Source organism: Tupaia chinensis, unplaced genomic scaffold (assembly GCF_000334495.1).
Source record: "Tupaia chinensis unplaced genomic scaffold, TupChi_1.0 Scaffold000001_1, whole genome shotgun sequence".
Taxonomy (NCBI): Eukaryota; Metazoa; Chordata; class Mammalia; order Scandentia; family Tupaiidae; genus Tupaia; species Tupaia belangeri.
In genome coordinates, this window is record NW_006159427.1 from 1,299,509 (window position 1) to 1,320,189 (window position 20,681).

At 41.9% G+C, this 20,681-nt stretch overlaps 2 pseudogenes; one reads left to right on the forward strand and one right to left on the reverse strand.

Moving 5' to 3' along the window:
• The window catches only part of LOC102500740 (tigger transposable element-derived protein 1-like), a 37,550-nt pseudogene extending 17,214 nt beyond the window's left edge, over positions 1–20,336 (forward strand).
• A 54-nt stretch (positions 20,337–20,390) lies between these two features.
• Positions 20,391–20,681, reverse strand: part of LOC102501153 (eukaryotic translation initiation factor 3 subunit H pseudogene) — a 6,866-nt pseudogene continuing 6,575 nt past the window's right edge.

Here is a 20,681-nt window from a genome sequence, read left to right on the forward strand (position 1 = left end):
ATGTTTTCTTACATAGTTGTGTCTCATTTTATTGTACTTGGTTTTGCTTTGGAGACATTGTGTGCTTTATAGATTAGAGGTTTGTGGCCGCCCTGTGCTGAGCAAGTCTACTGGAACCATTTTTCCAACAATGTGGGCTCACTTCATGCCTTTGTGTCACATTCCGGTAATTCTTGAAACATCTCTAACTTTACCATTATTATTATATCTGTTATGGTGACCTGTGGTCCATGAGCTTTGATGTTGCTATTGCACTTGTTTTGGGGCACCACTAACACACTCTTGTAAGACAGCAAACTTAGTCACTAAATACCGTACGTGTTCCAGCGGCTCCACTGACCAGCCCCCATCTCTGTCCCTCTCCTCAGGCCTCCCTACTCCCTGACGCACAACAGTATTAAACAGTATTGATATTAGGCCAGTATTGAAATTAGTATTAATAACTGTACAGTGGCTTCTAAGTGTCCAAGCAAAAGGAAGAATTGCATCTCTCTCACTTTCAATCAAAAGTTAGGAGTGATTAAATTCAGTGAGGAAGGCATGTCAAGGGCCCAGATAACCCAGAAGTTGGGCCTCTGGTGCCAAAGAGTTAACTGAACTGGGAATACAAAGGAAAAAAAATTTTTTTTCTCTTTTAAGAGAGATTTTTTGCTATAAGTTGTGTGTGCTTGCTGGAGAGACAGAGAGAGAGAGAGAGAAAGAAAGAAAGAAAGAAAGAAAGAAAGAAAGAAAGAAAGAAAGAAAAAGGAAGAGAGAAAGGGAGAGAGAAAGGGGGAGAGAGAGAGAGAGAGAGAGAAAGAGAGAGAGAAAGAAAGAGAGAAAGAGAGAAAGAGAGAGAGAGAAAGAAAGAAAGAAAGAAAGAAAGAAAGAGAGAGAAATAAATAAATCACCTCCAGGGGGGCTGGCCATACCACAATCCCTTCTTTTCCATTCTCCTCTCAGGTTCTTGGGTACGTACACACATGCACTCGGGGTGAGTTTCAGTCACTGGGTCTGGGACTCAAACTGATAAACTATGTGGGAGTCCTGTGACCTAACCATTATGTCATCTACTGGTCCCAGGAAAAGTTCTTAAAGGAAATTAGAAGTGCCATGCTAGTGAACACACACATGCTAAGAAAGTGAGGCAGCCTTGCTGCTGATATGGAGAAAGTTTTAGTGATCTGGATAGAAGGTCAAAGCAGCTACAATATTCCCTTATGCCACAACCCAACTCGGATCAAGACCCTGACTCTCTTCAATTCCATGCGAGCTGAGAGAGGTGAGAAAACTGCAGAACAAGAGTTCAAAGTTAGCAGAGGTTCGTTCATGAGATTTGAGGAAAGAAACCTTCTTCATAACATAACAGTGCAAGACAAAGCAGCAAGGGCTGATATAGAGGCTGTAGCGAGTTATCTAGGAGATTGGTGAAGGTCACTGATGAGGTGACTGCTTGAAACAACAGACTTTCAATGTAGACAGAATCGCTTTCTAGTGGAAAAAGATGCTGTCCGAGACTTCGATAGCTAGGAGAAACCAGTGCCTGGATCAAAGGACAGGCTAATTTTCTTGTTAAGGGCTAATATAGCTGGTGGCTTTAAGTTGAAGTCAGTGCTCCTTTACCATTCTGAAAATTCTGTGGCGCTTAATAATAATGTAAATCTACTTTGCCTGGGCTCTCTAAGTGAAATGACGCAGCCTGGATCACAGCACATTTGTTTTTTTTTTTTTTTTTTTGAGAGGTTTTTGCTATAGGGCGCGTACGCTCACCAGACAGACAGAGAGAGACAGAAAGCAGGAAATCACCCCCCAGGGGGGATGGCCACCCTGCAATCCCTTCTCCTCCATTCTCCTCTCGGGATCTTGGGCACACACGCACACACGCCCGGCGTGAGTTTAAGCCACCGGGTCCGGGACTCGAACCGCGGTCGACTACATGGGAGTCCAGCGACATAGCCATTACGCCAACTGCTGGTCCCAACAGCACATTTGTTTATAGCTTTATTTACTGAATATTTTAGGCCTACTGATGAGACTTACCACTCAGAAAAACAGATCCCTTTTAAAATATGATGGCTCGGGACCAGCAGGTGGTGTAATAGTTACGTTGCTGGATTCCCACATAGTTGGCTGCGGTTCGAGTCCTAGACTGGGTGGCTTAAACTCACACTAGGACCGTGCACATGTGTGCCTAAGATTCCAAGAGGAGAATGGAGGAGAAGGGATTGCAGTATGGTCATCCCGCCCTGGAGGTTGATTTCTCACTTTCTGTCTGTCTCTGTCTTTCAGGCGAGCACACATGCCCTATAGGAAAAACCTCTCTAAATATATATATATGTAGTATGTGGATATATATGATGGCTTGGGCCAGCAAGTGGTATAGTGGTTGAGGTGCTGGACTCCCACATGGTCATTTGTGGTTTGAGTCCAAGACCTGGTAGCTTGAGATTCATGCCCGGTGTGTGTGCATGTGTGCGTGTGTGTGTGCCCAAAGTCCCCAGAGAAGAGCAGAGGAGAAGGGATTGATATGACCATCTCCCCTGGGGGATGATTTCTTGCTTTCTGTTTCTGCCTCTCTGATAAGCACACACTCCCTATAGCAAAAATCTCTAAAACACACACACACACACACACACACACACACACGCTCATTGACAAAGCACCTGGTCACCTTAGAGATCTGATGGAGATGTACAGGGAGATTCATGTCGTTTTGGTGCCTGCAAATGCCACATCCATTCTGCAGCCCATGGATTAAGGAGAAATGTACACTTTTCAGTCTTATTATTTTACATTTTATAAGGTTATAGCTGCCATCGATAGTGGCTCCTCTGATGGATCTAGGCAAAGTAAATTGAAAAATCTTCTGGAAAGGATTCACCATTTTAAATGCCATTAAGAACATTTATGATTCTTAGAAGAAGATCAAAATAGCAATATTGACAGAAATTTGGAAGTTGATTTCATCCTTTTTGGATGACTTCAAGGGGTTCAAGACTTCAGTGGACAAAGTAAATGCAGTTGTGGTGAAAGTAACAGGAGAACTAGAATTAAAAGTGGAGCCTGAAGATGTGTCTGAATTGGTGCAATCTTGTGATAAAACTAATGGGCAAGGAGCTGCTGCTTATGGATGAGCAAAGGAAGTATTTTCTTGAGGCTGAATCTACTCCTGGTGAAAATGCTGTGAACATTGTTGAAATGACAACAAAGGATTTAGAATATTACACAAAGCTCGTTGATAAAGCAGCAGTAGGATTTGAGAGGACTGACATTATGGAAGTGCCATAAGTAAACTGCCATCGTCAAACACTATTGCATGCGACAGTGAAATTTTTTATGAGAGGAAGAATCAGTCAATGCAGCAAACTTTATTCCTATCTTTCTGAATTTGCTACAGCCTCTCCAACCTTCAGCAGCTGCCACTCTGATCGGTCAGTAGCCATTAACATCCAGGCAAGACCCTCCATTGACCAAAAAGAGTGTGAGTTGCAGATGATGGTTACAATTTTTTAGCAATAAAGAATATTTTCAAATTAAAGTGTAGACTTTCTTTTTTAAAAAAAAAACCATAATGCTATTGTACACTTAGTAGACTGCAGTATAGCTAGACATAACTTTTAAAATTTGATTTTAGAGGGACCAGCAGTTGGTACAATGGCTATGTCGCTGGACTCCCATGTAGTCGACTGAGGTTTGAGCTGCAGACCTGGTGGCTTAAACTCTCTTCAGGTGTGTGTGCGTGCCCAAGATCCAGAGAAGAGAATGGAGGAGATGGCATGGCGTGGCTATCCTCCCAGGGGGTGATTTCTGGCTTTCTGTCTCTCTGTCTTTCTCTGTCTTTCTGGCGAGTGTATGAGCCCTATAGCAAAAACCTCTCCAAAAAAGAAAATTGATTTTAGATTTTTGCTATAGGATGTGTAAGCTTGCTGGAGAGAGACAAAGAGAAAAAAAGTGAGATATCACACCCTCAGGGGGATGGCCACGCAGCAATTCGTTCTCCTCCTGGAATTTTGGGTATGAATGCATATGCACCTAGTGTGAATTTTTTTAAAAATGAGTTTTTATTTATTTTTTAAATTTATTCCTTCATTTATTTTAATTTGACCAGAGAGAGACATGGGGAGAGAGAGGGGGAAAGTGAGAAAGGAAGCCACCAGGTCCAGGACTCAAACTGTAGTCGGCCATGTGGGAGTATCCAGCGCCTTAACCACCACACCACCTGCTGGTCTCCCTAGTGTGAATTTAAAGTCTCAGGCTTAAAACATGACCAACCATGTGGGGATTCGATGCCTTAATCACGATGCCACCTGCTGTCTCAGTTAAACATGACTCATACACACTAGGAAACCAAAAAAAGTTGCGTGTCTCACGTTAATGCTGTATTCACTTTGTTGTGGCAGTCAGGAACTAACCCTGTAATATCTCTGAGGTATGACCGTGGTCCTGCAGTGCTGCAGTCTTTCTTCATTTTCTTCTCTTGTTGTTTAGACTGGGAAGTTCCCGTTGCTCTGTCTTCTAGTTCTCTAATTCTTTCCGTGGTCATTTCCATTCTGCTAGTTTGGTTCTTTATGTTTTCTAGTTCTTTGTTGGGCCATTCTATTTTTCTTGCTTAGGCTTTCTTTCTTTTCATTTGTTTCAAGTGTGTTCATAATCACGTTTCGAAGCATTTCTATCATGGCTGCTTTAAAATATTTGTTGGATAATTCCAGCATCTCTACCACATGGTATCGTTATCGGTTGATTATCTTTCGACATTCATTGGAGATCTTCCTGGTTCTTGGTGTACCAGAGCGGTGTTTTGTTGAAATCTGTATATTTTCGTATTGTCTTAAAGACTGAATCATTTATTTATTTATTTGCCTTTTGATTGACAGAGAGTGTACAAACTTGCCAAAGAGAGAGGGAGAGGAGGAAAACACCCTCCCAGTGGGGCATGATCATGCAACAACACTTCTCTATTTCTCTTTCCTTTCAGGATTTTGGGTATGCACACAGATGCACTTGGAGTGCTTTTTAAGTCTCCAGGGCGGGCATTTGAACCACATGATTGGTCATGAGTGATCAGGCTCCCTTAACCACTCAGCTAGGGGGCTGGCCCTATAATCATCTTTTTACTTTTTACCTGTCTGGAGCCTAGAAAAGCCCAGATGCTTCTCTTCATTCCTGATAAAATTTTGTATGTGTGGGTATTATGATTTCTGATATTTATTGGAGAAGCTTTCTGCTCCTCCTGTTGTTTATCACAATTTACCTCCCTTGTGCCTTGCTTCTTCTTGTTTACGCCTTTGAAAGGTTGTGTCTGTGTGTTCTTTTCCGAGCACATCATTTTAGAAGAAACAACAAAAAGGGGGTTAAGTTCAAGTGCTGAAAATGCAACTCACTGCATCTGGAGCTGAGGTTTCTCCCTGTGGTGACGGGCTAACTCAGGTTGACGGGGAAAGGGTCAATAGGGAGACTAGCTGAGGAGCTGATGTTGAAGACTAAAACCACTTCCTCAGAGTAAAGGAAATAGAACAAAAGTATTTTAGATCAGATTTCCCTGTCTCAGCCACTTGGTTGGTGTGGTGGCAATCAGGTAGCTGTAAATAGAAAAACTTTGCTAGAAGCTTCTTACAGAACCTTCAGGAAATGGCTGGCTTGGCTCTTGATAGTCTCGGAACTAGCATGCTAGCAACTGATATCATTATCTCCAGTTTTACTTTTACAAATATTATTCATGGAAATTGGCACCCCTTTGCCAATCTCTCGGATTCTCAGAGATGTCTATTTAATTAATGCCCATCCCCCCTGCTCTGCACACCCTTAGACTTCTGGAGGGCCAAATAGGATTTGAGTGATTGATTAGCAAGTTCTGCTAATGATTTCGATTAGCTCTATTTGTTTTGCATGTAATTATCTTTTCTCAGTAATTAGAATTTAGTCACAGCATTCATAGTTGATATAATTTTGGATAAAGATTACTCTAGTTAAACTCAGCTATATTTATACTTTCCAAACAATTACAGAACAATTTATCTAAACCTATAATAGTTATGTCTTCTGAAGAAAAAAATGTTTTGATTTGTTTTAAAATATGAAGTAGATTTTGCTTACAAAAGATAACTGATAATGAAAAATTGATTATGCTTTATGAAATAATGTTTTCTGATAAATTATTTGCTGCGTAAAATTGATCTAGGACATAGTAGCCTTTTTTATTTTTTGGAGAGGATTTGAATGGATTGGCCTATGGATCCATTTATTACATTAATCTCTTTTTAGAATCCCAATTATGTCATAGCTGGAAAAGAAAGAATATGGGTATCCCTGCCCTCTTGTGTTCAAAGTCCTCAATAAAACATTATGTCTGTGGACTATACTATTGAGCTAGTCTGAGCAGATCTCCCTTTATCCCCTTAGGGAAAAGGAAGTGGTTCTCTGGATTTATTCAGGTCAACTGTAGAGCCAGGGCTGAGTGGGGCTTTCACTGTTCCATCTTTGGGTCCCTGGGCAGCTGTGTGGCTCCCTGAGGTCTTGTTGAGAATTAGCAAAAGCACCAGGGCCTCCAGACCCCGGTGGCATGTGGTAAACAACGATTCCTTCCCTGGCTTGCCAGTAAAGCCAATGAGATGAGAATGATTTCTGCTCTTTTGGCGGCATGCATCCTGGCAGCAGGGTCTTTTGTACGTTCTCGTTTGGAGGTGCTAATGATGAGGATGAATTGCTTTCTACAACTACTTTAAGGTCATCCTAATTGGCTTTTTTTTTTTTTTCTGTTATAAAGCCTTTCAGAGAGACTAACTACATATTCTTTTACTCACAGCTGCATATTAATGATATTTCCTTTGGAATTCGATGAAAGCAGCTTCAACTCCAATTTTCATATGACTTGAGAGTAGTTACACCATGATCTAAAGCTCTCCACATGACACAAGTCCGTCTGTAACCCAGAGCGAACCTTGGCACACCAACCTCCCATGTGTATATTTTATTGGCCACCCAGCCCTTGTGAATCCAGCTTAGAAGCAAGTGAAAAAGGGGACCAGCAGCTGGCATAATGGCTATGTTGCTGGACTCCCATGGAGTCAACACTGTTCAAATCCCTGACCCAGTGGGTAAAATGCAAGACAGGCGCGTGTGCGTATGTGCCCAAGATCCCGAGAGGAGAATGGAGAAGAAGGGATTGTGACTTGGCCATCCCCTTTGGGGAGTGATTTCTTGCTTTCTGTCTCTCTATCTCTCTCTGTCTTTCTGGCAAGTGCACGCTCCCTAGAGCAAAAACCTTTCCAAAAAATAAAAAAAAAAGAAGCAAGTACAGGAGCTGCCACCTGAGAAGCCATCACTGTCAGCACAGATGCTGTTAACAGTTTAGCTCCCTCTGGCTGAGTTTCCCACAGCCCCTGCTGACTGTGACTGCTGGTAAGCTGCAGGAGGGTGAAGGTCAACAGTCCAGGGACAGCTCTTCATTATTAAGGACCAGCATGTCTTAGCATGCACATCCTATGGATTGGGATCAAACAATGAGATCTCAGGAAGAGTATTTCTTTTCTCTTTTAATTGATAAAAACAAACAAGCAAAAAACAAAGCAGATGCTTGAAGGAGCTAAAGGGTTTACCCTCTATCCTAATTCTAAATTTGGAACTTAAAATACTGATTAGGGAGGAGGCTCTTAATTGCTCTCCAGATTTCAAGCTTCTGTTGCATCCAGTCTTTGTGCTGATGAGATCTACCCTCAATCAATTGAACATTGAGTCAGCCTGATACCATGGAGCCCTGTGAACCCAGCGCAAGGAACTTCGTCAAAGCTTCATGAGTCTGCCATGAACTCATGGCTCCTCTTCTTCTAAGTTAAGCATCTCAACATATAACTTTCCACACCACATATTGAACCTTGCTCTAAGGTAAATAGTTTTTTTTTTTGCATAGCTAAGGACTGGTTCATAGTACAAAAATAAGTCCTTCTCTTTCTATCTTCTCTCCCAGTCATCACTACCAGACAAATTATGCATCGGTACTCTGTCCTTAGGGCTTGAGTACTACAACGGTTTTTAAAAAGTTTATTCATCTTATTCCTGATAGAGAGTTTGTGCAAGAGAGAGAGAGAGAGAGAGAGAGAGAGAGACAGAGACAGAGGACACCTTCAATAGGTCACACAGCAGTCCTCTTCTCCTCTTCTTCCAGCTCTTTGGCTTGTCAGGATCTCGGACAGGCACACAGGTAGGCCGCACGTTTCAGGTTGACAGTGCGGGAAATCTGGACCCAGGCTGGCCATGCGGTTTCTAGCACTGCAGTTCAGCACACACTGACTGGGCCACTGAGGCTGGACCTTGGGTGCTTTAACACTGTTAACTTTAGTGATGACATAAAGGTAAAGGTTAGCCTGAGGTAGTAGTTGTTGCTTCCTTTCCCGATTTTCTTCTTCTTCTCCTCCTCCTCCTTCTCCTCCTCCTTCTTCTTCTTTCCACAATTTGCAGGGAAAATGTCAAGATTTGTTAAGAGCAAAAAAGATGGAACTTAATTAAAAAAAAGAGGAAACCACCAAATGAAATAGTCAATGTTACTGAAGGAAAACATGTTTCGTTAAAATTACCAGCTAGGTGGGTTACTTCCACATGCGTGTGTTGCTTCTGAGAATGAAGAAAGCCTGTTCTGAAAATGTGACTGGAGAGAGTAATCAGAATTTCACACTTTAGTGAGACCCGTGTCAAACCTGGGTTTCTGGACTCTTCGTAGGCATCATGAATATATTGCAGCTCTCATATTTAGTTATTGTGCTGTTCCAAACAGTAGCAGGAAGGTAAAAACAGAGAGGGACAACTCACTCAGAAAGAGCAATATAACAAAATGGCTACTGAGCCTAGGAAAATGGGTTCACACTAATTAATAAACCCAGGAATGAAAATTACAACAATCTATCTCTTTTTGCCTGTCACTGTAGCAAAGATAGAAAAAAACAATAATACCCAGCTTTGACAAAAAGATACGGAGCCTTACCAGAGTCAGACAGAGTGGTGTTTGCTTCTTAGCTTGTCTTCTTACTATGTGGGAGGACTTGGGCATGCCATTTGATTCCTCTAGGGCTTTTTTCTTCAGCTGTAAAATGTAGACCATGTAAGTAACCACCCCCAGGGGGTTTGAAGGGATGAAGTGCAATAATCTTTATTCAGTGTTTAGCATATCATATGGCAAATGCTCAGTGTTGAAATGGAGGCCCAACGTGGTGGCACAGTTGATGGCAAGCTGAATTGGAAGGCACATGGCTACTGTGGGTTTGGGTCCCTGGACTGGCATGAACATGCTGGGTACCTTCACAGGCGTCCAGGACCCTGACAAGCTGGAGTGCCAAGAGAAGGGGATCATAGGTGTGACAAGACCTATGGAGGGCGCCCCCCAACTCTCTCTCATACATACACATGCTCTTTATCATGAATAAATATGAAAACTAAAAAGAAATTGGAACTAATGATGAATATTATCAGAAGGTAAAATCTCAATATGCTGATGGTAGAGTTTAAACTACTAAAACCTTTCAGAACAAAAATATGACAATGTTAAAGCCTTAATGCTGTGTATACCTCTGCCTCTGGCTGTGGCCAGAGCCATGCAAGGCGTGTAAGTCACTGATAACCAGCAATAGTGAAAACTCTGCAAGCCAGAATTTTTTTTTATTATACAAATTCAATTGTATCTTTATAATAAGGGAGCTAAACATAGGAGGAAATAGCTATTTATTCTCAGCTAGGGGATTACCACCATTTCAGATTAAAGTAGAAGTAGAAGTGAATTTAGAGAATATCAAGTTCAGCTCATTGTTTTGTTTTGTTTTTTAAAGAGATTTTTGTGGGGCTGGCAGGTGGCTTGCTGGCTAAGGGTGCTGGGCTCCCATGTGACTGACTATGGTTTGAGTCCCAGACCTGGCAGCTTGTTCTCTCTCCCTCTCTGGTCAAATTGAAATAAATAAATGAATAAATAAAGTTAAATAATTTTAAACAAAAAAATATTTTTGCTATAAGGCATGTGTGCTCGCTGGAGAGACAGAGACAGAGAGACAGAAAGCAAGAAATCACCCCCCGAGAGGGTGGCCACACCACAATCCCGTCTCCTCTATTCTCTTTCTGGGATTTTGGACACAAATGCACATGTGCCTGCTGTGAGTTTCAAGCTATCGGGTTCAGGACTCAGAATGTGCTCAACTATGTGGGAGTCCAGTGATATAACTATTATGTCATGTGCTGGTTCCTTGTTTTATTTTTTCACTTTTTAACCTGCCAAAGGGCATATGTACTCATTGAAAGGGACAGAGAGGGGGAGAGAAAGTGAGAAACACCCAAACATGGGGGATGGTCACACCACAATCCCTTTTCTATTTTTCCTCTTTTCAGGAGTTTGGGTGTACATGCACACACACCTGGCATGATTCTCAAGCCAGTGGGTCCAGGACTCAAACTCTGCAGTCAGCTGTGTGGGCTCTAGTTGTCTTAACCATCAGGCCACTAGCTGGCTCTTAAGCTCTTGCTTTAAAGGCTTGGAAATCAACCTACCAGTTACCTGAATTTGCCTTAGAGCATACATCCAGTGGGTAACAAAGGCCAATACCAAGCACAGGGATTAAGACTGTGGTCCTGGGCCAGCAGGTGACAGGGAGGTTAAGGTGGCTGGATCCCCTATAGATGGCTACATGGTTTGAGTCCTGGACATGTCAGGCATCTGTGCAGGATGCCCCAAATCTTGCAAGGATAATGGGAGATGGGGAGCAGCAGTTGGTGTAATGGCTATGTTTCCAGACTCCCATGTAGTTGACTACGGTTCAAGTCCTGGACCTGGTGGCTTAAACTCATGCCAGGCGCATGTACGTGTGTGCCCAAGATCCCAAGAAGAGAATGGAGAAGAAGGAATTGTAGCATGGCTATTCCTCCTGGGGGTGATTTCTTGCTTTCTGTCTCTCTGTCTCTCTCTGTCTTTCTGGCGAGCACACGCACCCTATAGCAAAAAAACTCTCAAAAAAAAATAATAATGGGAGAAGAGATTCTGGTGTGACCATCTTCCCTGGAGGGTACTTTCTCATTATCCTTCTTTTTCTCTTATCTGCCTCTGGTGAACACAGGTGCCCTATAGGAAATAAACCAACCAACAAAAAGACACTGGTCCGCTGTCGTTTTCAGAATTCAAGGGATGGACCTAGCACTAGGAGCCCCCCAATCTCTACCCTGCCAGGCACTAAGCCCTGCATGACAATGGTGACTCTGAGTTGTCACTCATTTTTTTTTTTTAAACCTTCAAAATGAAAGTTGGATCATATGGTCCCTTTCATCTCTAGCATTCCTTAAGTCTTTCGTGGGTGCCACTTATTTGATGTTCAAGCAGACAGAGTTGGCAGGTGTGTGCAGATGCGTTTGGCAGAGAGGTTACATAATGGTGTCTGGTATACTAAAGGAAAGATTAGGTGCCTGAAGTCTTGTCTGAAGTATTAATGAAGATGGAGAATCAGGAAGCACTCCCATTTGAATGTTTGCGTTCCTTCCAAAACTTACATGTCAAAACATAATCACCAATATGATGGTATTAAGAGGTGGGCATCATTAGGAGGTGATTAAATTATGATTAGAAGAGATTATCCACCTTATCAAAAGGCTAGAGGGAAATAGCCTCTTTTGTCCCCTTTGTCACATAAGCACACAGCATTTCTCCCCTCCAGAGGATGCAGCGTTCAAGGTGCTATTTTGGAAGCACAGTCAGGGCTGTCACTAGACACCGAAACTGCCAGTGCCTCCAGCTTGGACTTCTCGGCCTCTGGAACTGTAAGAAATTGATATTAGTTATAAATTACTCACCCTGAGGTATTTTTCTATGGCAGCACAGATAAACCAAGACAGGAAGTTAAAAAAAGGGTACAAGGGACCAGCAGTTAGTGTAATGGCTATGTCGCTGGACTCCCATGTAGTCGGCCACGGTTCGCATCCCGGACCCAGTGGCTTAAAACTCACGCCGGGAGCATGTGCATGAGTGCCCAAGATCTAGAGAGGAGAATGGAGAAGGGATAGCGGTGTGGCCATCCCTGCTGGGGGGTGATTTCTCGCTTTCTATCTCTCTGTCTCTGTCTGTCTGGCGAGCGCATGCGTCCTATAGCAAAACAAACAAACAAAAAGCCTCTCCAAAAAAAAAACAAAAAAATAGGTACAAAAGATGAGACATGAATAAGTGTTACAATCTTGTTTCCATCTCTATTTACATTTAAAAAGTGAACTTCTGGACCAGCTTATGGTCTGGTGGTAAGGTGACTGGATTCCACATGGCTGACTGCATAGTTCAAGTCCCAGACCTGGTGGCTTGAGAAACTCACTGGTCTATGTGTGTACCCAAATTCCCAAAGGAGGGAAAAATGGAGGAAAAGGGATTGAAGTATGGGGCAGAGGGAGGTGCTTTTTTCTTTTCTCTCATTCTCTCTCTAGCAAGCATATAGACTTTTGAGTAAATTTTTTAAAAAGCAAGCTTCCTATTCATCATTTATTGGTTAAATGCTGACACATTTTGCTTGCTTTTTCAGATTCTTATAATCTCTCTCTCCTTTTTTTTTTTTTTTTTTTGTGGAGACGTTTTTGCTATAGGGCATATGCGCTCGCCAGGAAGACAGAGACAGACAGAAAGACAGAAAGCGAGAAATCACCCCCCAGGGAGGATGGCCATGCCACAATCCCTTCTCCTCCATTCTCCTCTTGGGATCTTGGGCATGCATGCACACACACCCAGAGTGAGTTTTAAGCTACCGGGTCCAGGACTCGAACCGTGGTCGACTACATGGGAGTCCAGCAACATAGCTATTACGCTAACTGCTGGTCCCTAGATTCTTATACTCTCTACTTCTGTTTTTACTCTTTTTTTGGAGAGGTTTTTGCTATAGGGCACATGCGCTCCCCAGAAAAGACAGAGACAGAAAGTGAGAAATCACCCCCCCCTCCCTCCAGGGGGATGGCCATGCCACAATCCCTTCTCCTCCATTCTCCTCTCGGGATCTTGGGCATGCACGCACATGTACCCGGCGTGAGTTTAAGCCACAGGATCCGGGACTTGAACCATGGTTGACTACATGGAAGTCCAGTAACATAGCTATTATTCCAACTGCTGGTCCTTCTACTTCTGTTTTTATTAAAAAGTAAAACATTTTGATTCTACTGTTTTCTCTCAAAATGCTAAGTACAAATTTCAGTGTGGTAAATGTAAAAAACCTGATGAATGTCATTTTAACATTTCCTTTTAGTTAGGTCTGCTCTGATTTACATGTATCCGTCAATGAAACAGTATGAGAGAATGAGGCATAAGAAGAAGTGAATGGGTCCTGAAGGCAGAGCCTTCATAAATGGATTAATGTCATTATCTCAGAAGCAGGTTAGCTATGACACACTCATATTCTTTGTCTCATGTGCTCACTTGCCTTTTTCCATCAGATGACCCTCACCATACGCCAGTGACATGCTCTTAGACTTTCCATCCTCCAGAACTGTGAGAAATCAATTTCTTTCTTTAGAAGTTACCCAGTGTGTGGTATGCTGCTGTAACAGCAGAATATAGGCTAAACCAAGGTCTTAAATCTTTTTTTGTTTCTTCTTTCTTTACTCCTTCCTCTCTCCTTTCAGTGTATGATTGAATTTGTTTTCAGGTGTTATAATCTTAGGAAAATTTTCATTAGCATTTCTCATGCATATTTTAATTAAAGAAAACTCACGTTCTGCTTGAGTCACTGAAAAAAGGAAAGGTGTAATTAATACTAAACATGCTTGTACTTTGCATTCATTTCAACTGGACCCCCTTCTCTGATACAAGGACAAAAACAAGGCCATATACTCACACCCATTCCCAGGAAAATTTGTAAGTAGCACAGCTCCAAGACTGCTTCCAATGATCTTATGTCCTTTTTGGTTTAAAAGGACAACGATCTAAATGAGAAACTGCCTGTACTTCCTCTGTGAAATTATTGTGAAATCTCAATAAATGGCATTAATTGTTGCCATTTTTACATGCTGTTGATGAGGGTATGTGCGGTATGATAGGTATATTTCTACAAGGTATCTGCATCAGTTGTATAATTTTTACTTGGGTTACTTGTATTAGTATTTTTGCTAAATCGATATTGATAATTTCACTTATTTTATAAAAATTGCAATGATAAACCATCAGGCTTTTCCTCAAATATATATGGAAACCTATTAATCCATATATTACTTGTCAAAGCATTTATTATCATATATAGTGACTGTGAAAATAAGGCTCTAGGAGTTTTCTGCTGCATTTTTATTCCACCAACAAGAAAAGAGCATCCACTTTAGTTCCGAACTCCCATTGCTATGTTTTTAAGTGTACCTAAAACCTTGCTCTGCAGATTCAGATCTAAGAGCCTATATTCCCAGTGACCTTTGCTGGTCACTTCTTTATAAAACTACTTAAAAGTACTTTCATTTCTGTGTTCTTTGGTCAGTGTGACTTAAAAATTATTCAAGTTGGTGAGTAAATTCTAAGATAACACTCTCTGTGTAGCTAAAGAACAAAATGTTGCACAAAGGTCTTGCTTGTGTGTTACGGTTATGGTTCTCTGACAAAGGATCCTGAACTAGTCAGGAATCCGCGAATGGCTGAAAACAATTGGCAGTTACAGGGCAAGTTGTCCCTTGTTGTTCCACGTCCCACATGGCCCTGGCCATGGGTCCTTGCACATAAATCCTTCCTCTGTTCTGGACTTTCAGAGCTTTGCTTTCATAACCTATGGCCACTTGAGAGGTAAAGTAAGAGTAGTTGAAGTATCCAAAGAGAAAATTGTGGACAAGACCCCACCTAGGTCAGTTCCTAATCAGTGCATAGCATAATCTGCAGGTAATTCATTAATTCACATGAGATATCATTGTCACAGAGACCTGAAATATTTGGAATCTGCAATCTCTTCCCCTCTTCAGCCATATTGAGTTGCTGGAAAAGTCATGACACATACATTTTCTGTAAAGGAAAACAGACAAAATATATCATGACTTTTCCATCAACCTAATACTTACAAGGAAAGCCAAATAATAATTATACATTTTCTACATGAGTATGGAATTAGAAAATGGAGCATTAATGGCATCCGGCTAAAAGAGCTGGATGTATCCATTTCATAAAAAGGATCTTCTCACTAATGGGACCACAATGTCTGAAGTCCATTAGTTAATACTCCCTCATCCCTGGATATGCTTGGATAGGCACTCCAGCATTCACCTCAGTGACTCACCTTGTTCTCTGTTTCCAAACTCACCAGCTCCTTGGATGATAGATATGTTCTTTATTTAGATATGCCAATACATTTAATCATATCATGGTGAAATTATCCCTGTCTTGGAGCCATTCTGTCTCTTTAAAATGATGGTCATTTGTTCATCAGATATTTATGGCGTGACTCTTCTGTGCTGGGCCCTGTACCCTGCCTTAGGCATACGGCAGTGAGACAGAGAAGTTAGACTGTCTAGTGGGGGAAATAACAATTAAACAAGCAATTAAAGTAATGTGTGATAAGTATTACAGAACTAAAAGAGCAAGGAGCTATGGATCATATCACCTCTACTCTAAGGAATTTAAGAGGACTTTTGTGAGGAAGTGATGCCAAATTTGAGACCTGAAGGATGTGGGAAGAGTAGAGTTGAAAAAAGTACTTTTGGTAAAGTAAACTTCCCATATAAAGGCCCAGAGGAGATAGAGTGCAAGCTACTCTCAAGGTACTGAAAGAATTTCATGAGTGCTTTAATGGAAGGTGGAAGTGACAATGGCTAGTGAGCATAGCAGAGATCAGATCATGAAAGATTTTATTAGGCCTGTTAAAGAGATCAAGTTCTGTTTTAATAGCAGTGGCTATGTCTCTGGTGTGTCTAAAAACTCATAATGATTAAATTTTTCAATTCAGAAAGATTGCTGTGGATTGAAGAAAGGATTTGAGAGAAGAATGATTAGAAAAGGTAAAGGTGGGGTTGGCAGATGGCATAATGACTGTGTCGCTGGACTCTCATGTAGTTGACCATGGTTTGAGTCCCGGACCTGGTGGCTTAAATTCATGCCAGGCATGTGTGTGTGCATGCCCAAGATCCTGAGAGGAGAATAGAAGAGAAGAGATTGCTCCATGGCCATCCCCCCTGGGGGGATGATGGGGGTGATTTCTCACTTTCTGTCTCTCTATCACTCTCTGTCTTTCTGGTGAGTGTACATGTCCTATAGCAAAAAAAAAAGAAAGAAAGAAAAAATAAATAAAAGCAATCAGAGGCCTATGGTATTATTTTAGGCAAGGATAGTTGGTAGGTTGATAGGGTTAATCCAGGTAGTAGCAGTGAGGATGGAGGAAAATAATGTTTTGGGATATATTTATGAGAAGAATTGTTAGGGCTTGATGCCTAAATGAATGTGGATAGTGGAGGTGACGAGGAATCATAAATGAATCCAGGGGCCAACCTCATGGCCTGGAGGTTAAGGGAACTTGATCCCACATGGCTTTCCACATGGTTTGAATTCTGGACCTGGCTGCTCGAAAATCATGCCAGGTGTGTATGCACATGTGGCCGAAAGTCCTACAAGATGAAGAAAAAAAGGAGGAGAAGGGATTGTGGCATGATCACACCCATTGGAGGGTGCTTTCTCCCTCTGCTTCTTGTTTTCTCTCTGTCTCTCTCTGGTGAACATATGCTCTCTGGCATATTATAAATAAATAGGCCAAGTTTTTCTGAGATAGTGAATACCATGGGAAGATCTGTGGTGGGTAAAAGAAGATGAATTCAGGACAAGACATGTAAAGTTTGAAGTATTTGCTGTGCAAAGGTGGTTGTATACATAAGTAGATAGCCCAAGAGAAATGTCTGGGTGTGGGATGAGATTTTAGAATGATCATCATATGGATTATCTTTGAAGCCATGAGAATAGACCAGTTCACTTGTGAAACATACGGAGAACATGAAAAGAGAGTGGCATTAAATCTTAGCTGGAAAAAGAGCAGCCTAAGGCTTAAATGGAGGGAGGTCAGATGAGTGGGTAATGCAGCCCCCCAATGCTGTCTTTCAAGTCTTCTTTCTAGAACCATTTTCCTATTCTGATGTTCTTACCACAGTCTTCTTTGGAAAATGTTCCAAGGAAAGAATTAAAGTAAGGGAAGGTTCATGCTTTTGCGGTAGGTTCAACCCAAGGCAGCAAGGATAAGGAAAAAGGAGAAGAAAGGAAAAATGAGAATCAATGCTCAGGGAAGCATAGATAGCTGTGTTTGCTGTCACTCGTGATGAGCAGGAAGATGCCCATGAGGTCACTCACGGTGTGTCCACTCACACTTCCCTGGCTGGGCCACAGTGAAGCCTCATGCCCGGGGCAGTATGTGGCAAAGAGAAAAGTGGACAGATGCATGTGGCATCCTCTCTCCCATCTCACTTTCCCATTATTGAAGGTTACCTCAGGTGGATTAGTGTGGCTGACCAGAGACCCAGAACCATACAACGGGATCTGTCACCTGGATTTGAATTGGTTTGTGCTATTGTGGGGCTGGTTACACAGTTTTCATAAAGCTATCTGTATCTGAGGCTGGTGCTGAAAACTCCCTAGGAAGGCAGTCTGGAAGGAAGAACATGAGCAGGCTAGAGGCCCGTGAGGATGGACTAAAATTTCATCCATTCTTACTGCCTCTGCCCTCTGAAGAGAATGGTTCCACAGAACCTGTGGTTCTGTATCAAGGAACTAAACAGATACACCTCACCTCAGAGTCAGAAAACCCGGACGTGAACTGAGAAGGTGGGCTGATTGCGGTCCTGATGCTGCTTCATGCCAATGTGGAGAGTCACTCACACAACATTGTGGGCCACAGCAAAACAGCTGCCGCTTTCTGTCCACCTTCCAGATCTCACAAGCAGGTCCCAGTGGTCCACCTGGAGCATGACTTTTAGAATCCAGATTGCCATTTACTTTTCCTTTAAGCCTCTTTCCTTGGCCAATTCTTGAAAACACAGAACAGGTGGGCAATTGGCTTCCCACATTTCTGGGTTGTATCACTTGGTCTCTGCAGTGTGGTGCTTATGCCATGTCTCAAGTGGTTGAAGAAGCCAGAACCTTCATGACAGCTGTCAGTGGGGAGTGTCTAGAGAAAGTATTTGGTTGGTCTTCAGTGGTAACAGAATGTACTGGGAGGCACATAGTAGGTGCTCAATAAGTTTTTTGTTGTTTTGTTTTGCTATTGGGCTTGCATACTTGCCAGAGAGAGTGAGAGAGAGAGAGGAAGAGAGCAATCATCCCCTATGGAGGATGGCCACATCATAATCCTTTCTCCTCTTGGGATTTTGGACACACATGCACATGTGCCCAGTGTATTTTTTAAGCTACCAGGTCTGGGACTTGAACTGCGGAGTGGGCTATGTGGGATCCAGCCTCCTTAACCTCTACACCATCTGCTGGCCCAAGTTGTTTTTATAAGTGTTATTGGTGTGGGGAGTAGAGACACTGCAGATACTCTAGGAGTCATTTCACTGACCCTAATGTTACCAAATATTGGAGCCACTGGCTCCGGAACTGGGGACTTCTAGCTACACGTCAAAGGCTCAGTCCAGCCAGGTCTGCAGAAAGCGAACCAGGGAACAGTAGAACTGTGGCAAGTGAGTAGAGTAGATAGAAGATCTGGCAAAGGAATGAATGAATGGTTATAGGAGGTTTAGGAAAGGATCCTTTTGTGCTGCCTGTATGACACTCTAACTTTATAATTGCAACCTCTCATTTCAGGAAAGCAGATCGGGTTATAAAATGTATAGCAATTCCATGCCCCTTCTGTCATTTGACTTTGGGCTCATTTACAATGTCGTGGTCACAGTACTCTTTCATCCCTGTAGGTCAGTAGAAGAAATATCTTCTTATCTCTGACTATGGCATGTACTCATTTGAGGGGGCAGGGCTCTGCTGATGTTTGCATGCTGCTCCCCCATCCGTCTCTCCAGTTTGTGCATTTGCCCACACTCAGAGCTGTAACTCACAGTGTTACTCTACAGCATAGGATGGCTTCCATGTTCCGTGGAAATGCATCGAGTTGCAGGGATTAAAGAGACAAATTTTCTAAACAAGAAAAGCCTCTTACGCTGAATGCTTCTTGAGAATTTGCATATTTTCATTTTGTTGCTTCATAAATTATTACCAGGAAGTTAAACCTTTGTAGTCTATAAACAATATGATGAAGTGCAGTTTTTTTTTCCTCTAATGGATTTATTTTTTAAAGAAACAAAGCGTGTATTAAAATGTTTCAAAGGTGTTTCTACGATGCTGTGTTGTTTAAAACTCATTCATTAAACACCTGATGAATAGGTCTATTAGATAGGTTTTTTTTTTTTTTCCCCTTCTGATGAAAAGCTCATTCTGGAAAAGTGGAATGAATTATTACATGATTCCATTGCAATACATCATTGTAGGTGTCCAGTGTTATAAGGAATTGAGTCACAATTTGCTCTACAAATTGACAGGCTAGCAATCATTGCTTTTCATGTATAAGCTTGAGTCTTGTCTTTGATCTCATTGTCTGTTGGGTGATGGAGGAGATGGAGATGGCGAAACAGTATTATTTTCCCAGCACAGAAAATTATGCCACTAAATAAATCATGTGCAAGGCTGTCATAATGGCCGTAACAGTTATGACAGGCAAAAAGAATAGTCACAGCTACCCTTCAGTGCACAGCGAAATAGTGAGCAATTTGTTAACTATCCCTGGAGTCAATTAAACTGGCATATGATCAGTTTGGTGGCTGCCAAGCCTCAGTGGGAGCCAATTAGAATTCACCAAAAATGAAAATGAATGAATACAGAAAAAAAAGTGTTAGATTTATGGGGGAGAGAAAAATGTGTCATTGAGCCAAGAATAATCTTGGTGGGCATTCTTTAAGGGAGATTGTGTCGTCGTACTGTATTCACAGCATTTCGAATGTTTCTTCTGCAGTACGTTGAGCCATTAATGCACAGGAATTAAATTAGTCGAATCTAGTCTGTACGTGAGAGAACCATCCTGCAAATTGCCACCAATATTAATTTTGTTCTAGAAGCAGTCTTGCATGAAACGTTAGTGTTTTCTTTTCTTTTCTTTTTTTTTTTCACATTTAAACTACAGATAAACACTGGAGATCGCTCCAGATAAATGCTACTGAAATGCTTGACTGTATGACAATTCCTTTTAAAGTCAGAGATTCAATTGTGAAAGATGTTTGAACAATCTGATGATAGATGTTCATTAGTTCAGAGCTGTCAAGACGAGTTACTACTCTGCATCTCTGATACTGATCCTGTTTTTGCAGTCATGACTGAGTTGTTTAAGGAGAAGCACTCCACAGATCTCTACCCAACCATGTCCAAGCCATCACCAACTTGAAATATCATTGGCTTACTCAGCAGCATCAAAGCCCACAATGCAAATAGGTTTGATCTATCCCAGAGACTTTTCTGCAGCAGTAAATGGCTTTGCCCTCTTTGAAGCAGGGAGCACAGTTCCAACATAATTATTCTTATTGGAACGGACTAAGGAATTTACTTCAAATGAGGTTGTTGGTTATCCCATGGAAGCTATGTCAGAATAAATATTCAACTGCTCTTCAGAGGCATAATTCGTTCATTCTCCCATGAAACATTTGTGACCCATGAACTACAAATAGCCAACTTTGTTTAAATGGAGGGGAACACGCTTTCAGTCTAGCAAAACTTGTGTATGTGTCTCCGG